This window comes from Dermacentor albipictus, chromosome 1, assembly GCF_038994185.2.
Source record: "Dermacentor albipictus isolate Rhodes 1998 colony chromosome 1, USDA_Dalb.pri_finalv2, whole genome shotgun sequence".
NCBI classification, from domain to species: domain Eukaryota; kingdom Metazoa; phylum Arthropoda; class Arachnida; order Ixodida; family Ixodidae; genus Dermacentor; species Dermacentor albipictus.
Window position 1 is genome coordinate 222426719 of NC_091821.1, and position 12148 is coordinate 222438866.

The 12148-nt window shown below is 43.2% G+C and overlaps 2 protein-coding genes and 1 long non-coding RNA gene across 4 annotated transcripts in view; 2 read left to right on the plus strand and 1 right to left on the minus strand.

Moving 5' to 3' along the window:
- The window catches only part of LOC135919898 (uncharacterized), a 392168-nt gene that overhangs the window by 342724 nt on the left and 37296 nt on the right, over positions 1-12148 (plus strand). The gene's annotated exons all lie outside the window — the stretch shown is intronic.
- The window catches only part of LOC135919897 (transcription factor LBX2-like), a 169841-nt gene that overhangs the window by 97668 nt on the left and 60025 nt on the right, over positions 1-12148 (minus strand). The gene's annotated exons all lie outside the window — the stretch shown is intronic.
- On the plus strand, positions 364-6449 carry LOC135919886 (uncharacterized). Its single transcript, XR_011512335.1, has 3 exons — positions 364-858; positions 1919-1999; positions 4312-6449. It is a non-coding gene; the product is annotated as an uncharacterized lncRNA (long non-coding RNA).

A 12148-nucleotide genomic window follows, 5' to 3' on the forward strand; every position in this document is an offset into this window, starting at 1 on the left:
AAGTGTCATTGAAAGGTTAGAAATGTGTTTTAAAAAAGCTGATTAGTTCTGAGAAGTGACTGCTTTTTGTCTTGCCTCTCAACAGATACATCCATGTGATAAAAAAATAGTGGTACAATGAAATTGCATATTTGCTTAGTGACATGATACATACTTGCAATGAGCACGGTGCCTGTGTTTACTATAAAAAAACAACAGCCCGTGCTTGGTTAGGTTAGGCCCACTACAACATGCAGGCATGGGTGATTGGCACTTTTTTTTTATTTCTGTGTCGTGAGGTTTATTTACGTGCGTATAGGTGCAATGGCACGCAGTATGGCTAGTACAAAAAAAGGGGGGGGGGCTCAGATATATGTAGCTCACTGTACACGACACAGGGCAAAGGAAATCCGTGTTCAGCAACTATGTTAAATGCCATGTACGTAAATTTTACAACGCTACTCATTTGAAGCGCGCACAGGTGCATATTGAAGAAAAGTTTTCCAGGGTACATAATTTAGTGCGTCATTTACACTAATTTTGCTCTAACCACAAGAGATAATGATTTTAATATACTGCACGGAAAAACCTAGAGCGACTTAAATTGTGTGTCAGCTTCGTGTGTATACATAAAGTCATTCCTATGCATTAGGTTTTTCGCGTAATGCATTACCTGTTGACAGCCTATCTTATCATGTGTACTCTGTTTACATTACAGTTGTTTATTAGTTTACTCATTTGTTTTGCAACTTATGAAATGCCGGTGTATATATATTTTCAACATTTGACATAACCCTGTATGTTTTGTAGGGACAACCCAGGACGTGCATTTCTCAGCACCCAGTCAACTGCCAGAAGTGACTCGAACACAGGCCACCAGTAAGTGGACATCAGTTGCAATTTCACATTATGAAGTTGGCTGCTGCTTTGTACTGAGGCTTTTTTTTTAATGAGATGGTGGTGTCGTTCTAATGTACGTTTTGACCACAAAGGTGCGATCATGTCTCACAGAGGCATATATGGTTCCTATTCTCTGCGAGGGACGTGTTCTCGTGTTCGTGAAGCATTTGTGCTTGGCAGTATTGTCGCCCAATGAGTCAGATATAAACACTGTAACTCGCCACTGCCGGCAAGTAGTTGCGAGAAACACAATATATTATGACGCTGTAAAGTTATTTCATTAATTCGAAGGAAAATTTTGCAGCGGGAAAAAAGGTTGCTATTCCAGGTAAACATGTCTTTTTCTCACAAGGTATTTAACCAAACTGGATGCGCGAAATTCGTGACTTATGAATAGATTTTAATTCATCCTTTAGTAATGCTTCTAAAAGAGACTAGAAATAGCATGTGACTACCTCTCCAATCAGCAGATCATACACTTACAGTCATAAGTGGTAGTTCCATGCAGTCTCGCACTCTATATAACCTTTCCTTTCAGCACCATTGGAACTGGCGGCTGTGTTTTCAGAAGGAGGAGTGCACTTGGCACTGTATATGTATGTGTGAAGTCGGTTTTCTTTGTATGTGTTGGCTCACTGATACAAACAGTGCAAAAATCAGTTGTACCATGAGGCTGACGACGCCTTCTGCTGCTAGAAATGCGGCACTTCATATTTTATAGTACTGCATGAAATTTAAATCAAAGCTAGCACATAAAATGATCAAAAAAACTAACCGCTGTTATAGCTATTTTCCTCAAAGAAAGCTTGTCCTTTATGGGCTGTGTTAATCTGAACTCTCCACCGATGTTTCAGTAGTGAATCCCTTAGTGAGTGAGAGATTGGGGGCAATTAATCGTGTTAGTCTTTAAATGGTGTCCTAATTATGTGTATTTGTTCCAACAAAGTTGTCTAGATTACTTTATTGTGTAGTGTAAAGCTTATGAAACCATCAGCAACTAGTGAGTTACTAACATGCATATGCATTTGTCACTATACAGGTGGCACTCGGCTGTACCACTGCAGTGCTGTGGAAATTGCCAGCACCAGCGGCTTTGCAACAGCTGTTTCACAGCATGTCGGTATGTGCTAATTTATAGTTATGTTGGGATGGGTTAGTATTATGGACTACTGCTACTCTGTATTGTGACAGATCCATATGATAAGTGATGTAATGGGCACAGTGAAAACCTGTGAATGTTTTGCTATGGTAAATAAAAAGGCTGTCCTTTTCGTCACTGGAGCAGGAGAGAAGAGCATGCAGGCACTCCTGAATGTACATATATTTCAAAACATGAGAGAGACATATATATATACAATTAAACTAAAGGCAGGGACATTCCATCTTTCATATTGAATTGACTTGTACAGCGCAAAAATACAACACTGACCACAGAGAAGCCCACATGTTAACAGGTTTGATACACACAATAATTCAACAGATTTGATACTTCAGGTGTGCTATTTTACGCCAGGGGGAAGGGAAAGGGGACAAAACCAGAAAAAAGGAGTGGAAAAGAAAGGAATCGTGCCAAAAAGCATGAGAAACATCGTGCAGCCAGGATCGCCAGCAGGACATCTGAAAAGCACTCCGATAAAATTACATACAGGGCAACCTTACGTATTGTTTGTTTCAATCAACTCAGATCACATGCAGCCATTACTGCAATCAAGTTGTTTCCTTATGTCATGAGGGAATGATGTGGGCCCAAAAAACTTTTTAGAGCTGAAGGATTATGTTCCATGCTAGCCTCATTACCTGCTTTTTATCATATTGTTATCAGCTGCTTATGTTAGGGACAAAAAGTAAGAGTACGAGGTCTTTCCTGATTCGCCATTCCACACAACATGTCTTTGTGACTATATGTACATGCAGATGATCCATAGATGAAAAATATTCAGTACAGTAGAATCTCATTACAAGATACACTTGGTTGTAAGAGACATATGAAAATGGTTTGGTTGGTTTTTCGATGTTTGCAACGTTAACAACACTGTACGCAAGAGACACCTTTGTTACTAACGACTTTTTAAGTATTCACTACTTCGAAGGGACACAAGCCAGACACATTCACTTCATGCACCTTGTGTGCTCTGAAGGGCGTAAAGATCACGCAATCCTCACACAAGTCAATTGCGCATGTCTCTTTAGCATGGACTAGAAAAGGAAGGCAACGAGGACAGTGCAGGGCAGAAAGTGTCGACAGTTGAAGCTGACGAGCGTCTAAGAGCACCTCAAAGGCACTGCGAGCAACAAGGCTTGCGAAGTGAAGTGTTTAACTTCCAGAAGTTAGGAAGGAAGCTAGCACAATCTACAGTCACTAAAAAGCTGTGAATGTCTTCTTTAAAGGGCCCCTAAGCCACCGAGGTTGAAATTTATTTGCGGTGTTGCAGTTGTACATGTTAAGGCAACGAACACGTAGCCATGAGAGATTTTCGAAACGGTGCAGTAATAGTGGACCTACGTGTTTGATTTTTAAAAAGTAGTCCCCGCTCATTTTACTCTTTCATCTGGTACACGCCATCTGGATAGTATCGTCTTTTCCTCGCCTAGTACACCTCCAAATGTTACGGGACAGGCCATCACCAACGAGCTCTGTTGCTGCCGCGCAGGCCCGTCGTCCTGCGAGGGGTGGCGCTAATGCAATACAATGGAACTGTATGGTGACTCTAGTTGAAGAGCCTCATAGGGAGACCCTTCTGTTGGCGTTTCTGTTCTTTGCCCCCATTGGCTGCCCACAATGGCATCGCGAGCAACGCGACGAGGAAGAAGGAGTGTGTACTGAGTCTGGCTCCTCAGTATTTGCTTGCAGGCCTTGCCGGCAGTCGTACACTTTCGTTCGACCAATCGACAGCACCGGAAACTGGTGAATCATCAGAGACAGCCTGGTGAAGTCAGGACAAACTGGGGGGTGCAGGATAGGTCCAAAGAGGCGCACGGAGTCGTTTTCTTCATATTGTGGTGCTCCCACAGTGCTACGCACTGTGGCGTTTGGCATCGTCAATTGTGACGGCATTCTGATTTTGATGCGCGTGTTTACTTGAAATGTTCAAAAAATGTCGAGAAGTGGTTTAGGGGCCCTTTAAGCCACCCTGAGCAATTATTCCTTCAGATATATCTAAACATACTTTAGTGATGATGCATAATAAAGTGATCTAGTCTGGCTCCTCAGTGTTTTAAAATTTTTGGTATTGAGAGACATGTTTCCCGTGCCTCTTGAGTATCTCTTCTGACGCTTAACTGTAATGTACACACACAATTGTATAACTCCTCCTGCAAGTATTATTCATTAAGCCTGGTCACTGATGTGCAAAGCTTGTGGTTAAGTTTTGATGTCCGTACTTTTTAGAGCTATGTTTATTAATTCACGCTCTTATTGGTTCTTCGATGCAGGAGGCAATGCCTACGAAATTATTGGCCCTGATGACGAGAGCCCTCAAGGGGCAAACGACATCTCTGTTGCAGAAGTGAGCCCGATACCACCTGAAGTTACCATGACAGGTGGCACGGCAGCAATAGATACAGAGACGGCCATGTCTACTGCAGCTGCAACAGTGTACGAGGCAAGCAGCAGTGTGTCAGCATCAGGAGCAGTGTCAGAAGGAACCGCACCAGGCCTGGTAGAGCAACATGTGTGCTATCACTGTGACTTTTTTTGTAGTGCATACAACTCATTTGCTCAACATACGAAAGCTTTTCACCACGACTGTGAGCCAGTGTTCTTGTGCAGCAAGTGCAAGACTAAGTTAAGTGTTATAACACAGTACAAGCATCACTTTAAGATATGAAAACATATGACAGTTGTTGCCTCCCCAGCCAGCCCACATAGCGACAACAATGTGGAACACATGGTAGGACACACCTCTTCCCCATTAGAAGATAGTAGAGACTGTCAGTGTTGTTGTTAGATTAACTGGTCTTTGTAGGCAACTAGAAGGACAACACAGGTGTCATAAGATTGTTGTTTATGTTGTTGTTGAAGAGCTAAAAAAGAAGTTTGATGCAGCTGAAGTGCCAACTGATATTGAGCAAATCAAGAACAAGCACCTGAAAAAGCAACACTATCGAAATTTGGGTATCTGTGTGCCGCCAACTCTGGTAAGGATGGCATAGGACAGAAGTGTGATGAAAATCACATAGACACTGCTGTTCCATCACTGGTCACAGTGAGCAGTGACTTGTAGGGCAAGAGAGTCAACTGAAACGAACATTATGGCATAGTGTCATGCTCCCATGTGACCATTTTCCATGTTATTTTGCATGATACAGCTCAACCTCCAGAAACGAGACTGCAAATTGTCTGTAAAAAGCTTTCACAAAAAATTATTCATAACACTATTAACACAGCAGTATCTTCTTTTTTTGTGGGTTCGAGGTTCCCGGGTGTCCATTAATGCAAAAATTGCGGAAAAAAAGAACGTGTGTCGTACTTGCACCTTTTTAACACGTACGAGGGGAACAGAACTTTTCTAGTCATGCATCTTCATCATACTATCAGGTTTTTAAATGCCTTTTATAATTATTATTACCAGTTATATCTGAGTGCATTGTATGCATTTATCAGGTCAGTTGGATCAGATGCCTTATCTGCAAGGGAGCCCTATATTCAAGAAATTTGAATTAATATAGGTACGTTAGAGACGCAGTCTTTCAGCACTTTATTGCGTGTGGTTTAAGCATTGCTCAATACTTTTGTGGATGACAGTTTCAACCGGCACAGCACTGCGCTTTGTCACGGTCATGTATCTTCAAAGTGGTGTTTACCATTTGTGTTGATGTGTTTGTGTATTCATAGAGCAAGTTCTTAATTTATTTTTTTCCGCATTCTTGTGCTTGCACTAAGCTTGTATAAGGCAGGTACAAAATGGGCGTCACTATAACGAACTGTTCTGTTGAGCTTACACTTGCAAATAATAGTGTTCAGATGGCCGCACTTCTATGCAGGTGCACCGATAGCTTTGTGTATGTTCTCATGTTTGTATAAAGCTTATATAAGCTAGTTACTAAATGTATGTCACTAAACATTGTGATATTCTTTAAAGAACTGCTTGGTTGGTTTTACACTTGTGAATTAGTATTGAGGCGGTGGTATTTCCATGTAGGCCCACTGCTAGCTTTCTGTGTGCTCACGTGTTCGTATTAAGCTTTTACAAGGGAGTTACAGCATGTACGTAACTAAGCGCTGTGATATTTTTAAAGAACTGCTTTGTTGGTTTTACACCTGTGAGTAATAGTGCTCGGGTGGCACTAGTCATGTGTAGGTACACAGGGACCATTTGTATACATTATGCTCATGTAAAGCAGTTACAAAGTGTATGTCACTAATCACTGTGATATTTGTTGAAGAATTGCTGTGATGGTTTTACACTTGTGAATAATAGTGGTCAGGATACAGTACTTGCGATGTATAGTTGAATTTATACAGTGCCAAGACATGGGCTGTATACGTACCAAAAGAAATGTATGTCATTATATTGTTGTGATTATTACTGCTTGGATTTTATTAAACTCTAATAAAATTTTTTCTTGTATCTATTGAGGTATGGCAATTTGTCATGCAACCAAACTGAGGACCTGAACTTGTGCATACAAATAAACAGCTAATTTAAGAGTATACTGCTCATATTCTGCGAAACCAGTTTAACAAATCTTGTACTACAATGCTGAAAAAATGACAGAGCTGACAGGGATGTACAGAAAGTTCTGCACTGGCTGAAGGGCTGCTCCACACTGGAGTTGGTAATGTTGCCTTTATTAAAGTAGAACAGTAAGTGAGCTTCTGTTAAAAATGTGACAGTCAATGCAGAAACATAAAGCAGACGAGCAGATGTGGCACATTTTTTTCAGGGCCCTCCATGCCTACTACTGCATTTCTAGTCTTCCTGTGCTCTTCGTATAAGCCCCGGTTCAGCCAAGGTTTTTACTCCATGACAGTTGTTCTACTGGGTTCGTAGCAATATTGAAGAAAAAGATGCAATGGTTTTCAAGAACTTTCGAGGCCCCGACACAGTAACTTCAAGGATCTCGTGCGATTTTTTTAGTAGTTTGGACAGGCGATAACTTGTTCAACAACATTGTTAATTTTAATGCAAACAAAAGAATACAAAACAAATCGCAATTCACTGATTTCAAAAATTTGAAAGACTGCTAATTTGCCTTTCATGCACACAAGGAAGCATTTCAAGAAAGCGCTCAGTTTTTCTGCAATAGCACAATTAACTACTTGGACCTGCAACATTTGCAGTTTTTGAATACTGTTTGGTTTGACAGTGTATGGGATGTCATCTGTTGCCTCAGCTTTTCACCACCAAATAAGCAATAGTCATTTGTAATTTCCTTTTATTGTGTCTGTAGCTCTCAATTTACTCATCACGGCTTTGAATGCCTGAACTGTTGAGCTTCCTGCTTCTGCTCCTCCAAGTACATTTGTCGCCGGTTCCATGTGCCTAAAACTGGTATCTGCAGCTCCTTTGTAATTTCAACTTTAAGGATGTCGCTTTCCTTCTATTACCTCCACAGACAATTCACTGTGACATGCGAACAGTGTCACAGAAGGGGAAAAATACCACTTGGCAATGTCTGCTATGTCTAGCCAAGTGTACAAATTTAAGGACTTTCCAGTACTTCTAAAAATTCCAGGGTTTTCAATGCCTTGAAAATGGCATTTTAGAAATAAAGGGTTTTTCAAGGATCGCTACAAACGCTGGCTTCTAGCACCTCAATAATTTGACAAGCTTATTTTGGCATGGAGTTCGGAAATTCATGCTTTTTAGCTAACGCTGCACTATCTCTGTACATTGAAGCCACGAGAGCGCAACCATTTTGGAGTAAAGAAAAATACTGAAAGCTTTTAATACCACTCTTTTTCTATGGAGCTTCGTATTGCCTAGTTAGGTTTACGAATGTGCCTGGTTTTGGTGGGCGTTTCTTCGACATTTTCTGTGAGAAGTAGATGACTAACCCCCGTATTCAGAAATGTATATTAATACAAAGCTCATGCTTGACTTTATATAAACGACGCCTGGTGCGAACGTCCCCCAGACCACCCGCCGTGGTTGCTCAGTGGCTATGGTGTTAGGCTGCTGAGCACGAGGCCGCGGGATCGAATCCCGGCCACGGCGGCCGCATTTCGACGGGGGCGAAATGCGAAAACACCCGTGTACTTAGATTTAGGTGCACGTTAAAGAACCCCAGGTGGTCGAAATTTCCGGAGTCCTCCACTACGGCGTGCCTCATAATCAGAAAGTGGTTTTGGCACGTAAAACCCCATAATTTAATTTTTTCCCCCAGACGCTCACTGCCTTTCTTTTGGTGCGTTCACGACTTGCGTCATTTAGATCAAGTCAAGCATGGGCTTCAAGTTATGATGCATTTCTGAATATGGGGGTAAGCGTGCGCAATTCCGGGCAGCGCATTGTGCCATTGACACTGAGAGGAAACGGGGAAAACAAAGTTAACGCCCTATACTCCTAAACTTTCGCCTACCTGTGGTGTGCGTGTATCGTGGAAGAAGAAACAGCGCAAACACCACGACGAAAAAAAGCATCAACCACACCAGCGCTTCGTGGTGTTGTCCATGTTTTTGCGTCGTCCTTGTGTTGCGCTGTTTCTTCTAAAATGCTCAACCAACTAGCCGGCAAGTCTATCCTGTGCGTATATATTGAACACACGTATGAATGTAGATGGTCTTCGAAGCTTTTAGAACGAGCACTGCCACAGGATACGAGCTGTGCACGCGTAACAAGTGGACACATTAGTCATTTAAACATGCGTGCCAATGCATGTGACGCGGCTATCGGCATAAGCAGTCTCCAAATGCTGGAATGCATGCTCTTCAAAACGCTAACGATCCGCTGCTAATGCAGGAGAACAGCTCACAGCGGACTGAACCAAACTCTAAACTTATGCACTTGAAAAGAACGCCTACACGGCAGCGTGAGGCACGTCGAAATGCCTGGTACGAATGGAACTGGCGGAAAAAATAAACAGAAATGCTCACCAGTATACGCGCGACTTAAATTCACATACGTGTATGGTTGGCACGATACTTCGTATCCGCGTATTTTCGGAGAACATATAATGCATGAACTGGAAAAGCACTCGATCGTGAGCTGAACGGCACATTTGTTATTTTCCTGGGGTGACGACAAGCCGTGAATAGTTCTCACGTCGTCGTCTACGTTGTATTCCTCCGTTAGTCGTAGCAAGGAATGGAAATGATGCAAACGCAAACATATTCCAGTACACAACAGCACAGCACACTGCAGAGAAACTCCACCCACCGCAGCCGATTTCTCAAATACATTTGCTTTGTATATAAGATCTAAAACAACACGACTGAGCGCGGTGGCTCTGTGGTGTAATGGTTAGGATGTGTGCTTTGAATTGTATAGATGCGAGTGTACGCGGGTTCGATTCCACGTGATGTATAGAGCAATGTGGTTCTCCAGATAAGTGTGTGATTCCCTCGACTACTGTGTTCTAATTAGATTATGTGTCTCCTGATTGTGAAATATGCGAAGATATTTGCGGATTGAACGTGAATTAGCTTTTTTTTCTCCGCAGTGGCGTTCGGGAGACGCATAGGCCGATTCCGAGCAGTCACAACTCATGGTAGGCAGCAAATAGCCTGGAAAAATGACTTTAAAATCCTGCATAACATTGCTCACGCCTATTCTGAAGGCCGCTTGGAATTGGGCCACTGAGTCTGAGGAGCCGCCTAGGGAACGGTGTATCAGCGACCCTAATTTGATCTGATTTCCTGCCTGCATGCGTGGCCAGGACTTCGCTAAGAGGGTATTGGGAAGAGTACTAGCACTCTGTTTGGGGGAGTACAAGTACTCGGTCTGGTGGAGTGCCATTACCCCTGCGGTGAGAGTATTACCACTCTGCAGAAGAGTACTAGCACTCCCTATGGGAAGAGTATTATCACTCTGCAGAAGAGTACTAGCAATCCCTTGCGGTAGAGTAACAAAACTCTGTCAACAGGAGTTGACCTACTCTCTCTCAAAGAGGGTCGATCTACTCTCGAAAAGAGAGTGAAATATGGGACAAGCCGCTACTCCCTCAAAGGGAGTGCCCGGCACTCTCTTAGTTTTTAGAGTGTAGCCTCTGGGCCACCCGGGTTGGTTCGACGAACTCTTGCAAGCTCACCCTTATTAGCTTCAAGAGAGCGCGAGTATGGTCTAGCCACCATAGCGCGAGAGTGAGCTGCCCCCTCGTGTTCACAATTGTCCAGAAATTACGTGCTTCGATTCGAATCATCCCTAACGAGGGGTTAGCTTTTCGGAACAGTTACTCAAAACCAATGGAGATTGAAGGCTAGAAAGGCAGCATATTGCATGAATGAATTTATTTAACAAATTGCGTAATAATAACAAGGGTGGCCTAAAGTTACGTTTGTATTCATATTCTTAATTTAGCGGAAGGGAATAAAAAGCGGCAGAAAAGATAACTTGCCGCCGATGAAAGCCGAATCCACAGCCTGCTCCTGCATGACGCGTGAGGTAGACTACTAATGTTGTTCACTCCTCCACTTTCTTGACGTTCATTGTGCATCTTGATACTTATCGTGGACGTCTAACCTGTAGCCCTCTGGCTGTTCGTCAGCCTGTGAAAGAACAAAAACGCATCGACTACCAATGCCAAAACCGCGGTGCCACAGGATAGGCTGGCGCCACAGTAAACATAAGCTAACTTCGCTATCTGGACTCGCAGCCTTTTTACTATGCTATCACACCTGTTGTCATTTTCTTTGTGAAACTTCTCGAAAGTCGACCTAATGCGTCAAACATGCAGACCTATTTAAAGATATCGGATGTTGGCTTGAAAGGGACCCTAGAATAACAACAGTACACTCCATTTGCTGAATATCTCCAGCTGCAGCTGTCCTATAGCCTCTCTTTCTCGAGGTCACGCAGGCGTATTTCACTGGTGTAACCTCACATGGGTCAAAGCCTCATTCAACGGCTGTGCCGTTGGGCAGAAACGCATAGTGTGCTGATTGACGTCAATGGCTCTCGGCTCCGTCAGCTCCGATATTAGAGTTTCTACCTTTGCTTCCGACGGAATTTTTTGTCACCGCCTGTTTCTACACACTTCGTGTTAGGTGTCATGTTTCAACGAAAGTATTCTTTTGGACCGCACGTACATCAAGAAGACCCGTCTCTAGCCGAAATAAGAACTCCTGTGGCGCTCTTCTACCTCTGACGACCTTCAACATACGCGCTATCCATTCAGTCAGCGCGAAGGGTAGGCGCTTCCCCCTTTGTTCTGTCAGCAAGGAGATGGTCGGTGAATGATTGCAACCGGAGCCAAGCCTCTAGGTGCAATGCGGATGCATGCATCCCTCAGCGGGGAGATAATAAGCGCATGTATAACCAGCGCGCTCCGCGTGAAGAACGAAGCTGGCTCCCTGAGCGTCCCCGCGAGAGATAGAGTCGTTAAGCACCCTGCCCGCTGATCATGGTGGTTGCACAGCAGCACTATACGTTTGGCTTGGAGGTTAAACGAGAAAGTACGTCGGTTCTGTTCGCCGTATACACGCAGTTATCGGCGAAGAAACAACAAATTGTTCTGTGCTTTTGGCCAGTTCAGCTCGCCTATTCTATATAGCTCTTATATGTCAGGTCTGCATTTCTTGTATAAGCGCCATAAAGGCTGAAGACCCCTCGCCGGCAGAACTCTTCTGATTTGCCCAGAAAACTACGCATATTGAGAGCGTGACGTTCAGTGGTGAGACCAGTATGTCCTACCCCTTTGTTTCATCTTCTTTATACACATTATCACTTTTTCTCCAAAAAGAGATTACTGAACTCGCCAGGTAGAATATTCTTCCGCTCTTGAATTCAATGCAATATTGAAATTAACCATCAATTTATTTGCCACGACCAGCCCTTTCTGCCGTAGCTGACGACAAGAAGTTGGTTTGAAAATTATAAGGTGGCATCGGCCGTTTTCTGCCATACACTGTATGTCGAGCACATCTGCTTTTGGCGAAATTACCTACCGGCTGTCTGAAGATTAGCAGTCTAAGTTTCTTAATTCGACGTAGGTTACTGCTATGCCTTGTCAGAAAGGTTCAAGAGGGCCTCATACTTTAAGTGGAGGCAAAGCGTATTCAAAATTCGAGTGTCGAACGCCGGATATTTCGAGCTAGTAGATGCAAGCGCCTATGATTTGAACACGAGGGCTAAAGTTATGGCAAAATTGTCTAATATGGGTGTTCCAT